We start from the raw sequence: 1918 nt of genomic DNA on the forward strand, positions 1-1918 counted from the left end.
CTCATTTTTCTCCCACTCTATCTTTAGAATGAATACACTAAGCATTCAAAGATAGCATATGAGACACAAATTAATGATGTTGAAGTATAAGGAGAACTACCTCATAGGTTGACTAATTGTTATTGATTTCATATGTGTACTTGGTGGTTGACATACCTTTAAGAGAGTTCATAGACTCATAGTCACTTTATAAATGATCATACACAAGCCTTAAGCATGTGGACATATAATGAAACCCGTCATTATAATTGTCTATTAGATCACTTTTAGTGAATAATCTTATGTTTCAAAACGCAAGCATTTAAAGATGAAATTTTAGAACATAAAGGATAAATGATAAAACGGGTGACTTGGGTTGCAAACCAAGTCACTATCATCCAAAATACAAACCATTATCCAAAATACCTTTCCATGTCGAACACGGAAACTTAAAGTTCTAAAAATTCAAAATATGACTTAAAATAAGACAATGAAAAACAAAGCTCCATAAAAGCTATCCTTAGCTTCTTCATGGTTTCTTATGCTTGCTTTTCTTTTCCTTTGTCTTTGCTTGGTGGTGGCCCTATTTACAAATAAAAAGGGAGATACATTATCACAACTTTGCATCATAATACCATAGTTGAATTTAGAAACATAAAAGAAGGTTAGTCATTTACCTACTGGAGTGATCTTTCCAGTTTTGATATCACCAAGGTATTTGGAACAATTCCTCTTCCAATGTCCCATGCCATTACAATAATGGCATTTGTCAAGAGGACCCTTCTTGACTTTGGAGGTGCTAGCTTCACAAGACTTAGCTTTGGTGAATGTGGGAGCTTGCTTCTTGCCCTTTCTCCCATTCTTCTTGAACTTCCCCTTACTCTTTGTGCTTATGTTAAGCACATCCTTGGGAGGGTTCACATTTAACCCCATGTCCCTCTCGGCTTGCACAAGTAACTTGTGCAACTCCTCAAGAGACACATCCTTGTCTTGCATATTGAAATTCACCCGGAATTGTACATATGCCTTGACCTTAGACAAGGAGTGTAGAATCCTATCTACGATGAGTTCTTTGGGGATTTCAACTTTTTGAATCTTCAAGGTCTCGACAAGCTCCATGAGTTTGAGCACATGAGGGCTAACCTTTTGGCCCTCTTTGAAGTCGAGATCAAAGAATGCCGCGGCCGCCTCATATTGGACGATCCGCGGAGTTTGTGAAAACATGGTCACAAGTTTGGAGTAAATCTCATTAGCATTGCCCATTTTGAAGGCTCTCCTTTGGAGTTCCGCCTCCATCGCAAATATTAATACATTTTTCATTGCGGCGGACTCCTTTTGGTAAGCCTCATAGGCTTCCCTAGTGGCCGCGGTGGACCTAGTGGAGGGCTCGGGTCACTACAAGAAATTCAGTCTCGGGCGACCGAAATAGGCGACTGATTTTAGTCGCTAAACGTAAATTAGCGACCAAAAACGGTCGCCCAGATGTAGTCGCAAGGCCTAGTCGCCTAAATGATGCGGGCGACTGATTTTAGTCGCCAAAATGGCGACCGCTTTTTCAGTCGCCAAATTGGCGACCGTCGTCACCTCATCGCCAAAATTGCGACCAAACGCCGTCGCTAATTCTAAAATAAAAAAATAAAAAAAAAGGAAACAGATCTGCAGATCTGCTCAAAAAATACTCTCGCCAATATAAATTTACACGACAAATTTGCTTATTTTCACAATTACTTGGGTCTAAAATATAAATTTACATTACAATCCTTTCTTATTTGAAACTAAATATACTAAATTTACATTTACAATACTACAAAAGGCATATTCAAACCAAATAACAAAAATAAAAAAGCATAAAAAACACCTAGAATCAAAATTTCAAATGTAAACTAAAAAGTTTAATATAAAACTGCCTAGAATAATCAAGCCCGGAAACAAACCCGAT

General features: G+C 38.0%; 1 long non-coding RNA gene across 1 annotated transcript; it reads right to left on the bottom strand.

The window, feature by feature from the left end:
• Positions 1 to 323: 323 nt before the first annotated feature.
• Positions 324 to 759, bottom strand: LOC141619795 (uncharacterized). Its single transcript, XR_012531813.1, has 2 exons — positions 657 to 759; positions 324 to 562 (listed from the first exon to the last, which is right to left on the bottom strand). It is a non-coding gene; the product is annotated as an uncharacterized LOC141619795 (long non-coding RNA).
• Between the last annotated feature and the right edge of the window lie 1159 nt (positions 760 to 1918).

The sequence above is a fragment of the Silene latifolia genome, chromosome 1 (assembly GCF_048544455.1).
Source record: "Silene latifolia isolate original U9 population chromosome 1, ASM4854445v1, whole genome shotgun sequence".
NCBI lineage: Eukaryota > Viridiplantae > Streptophyta > Magnoliopsida > Caryophyllales > Caryophyllaceae > Silene > Silene latifolia.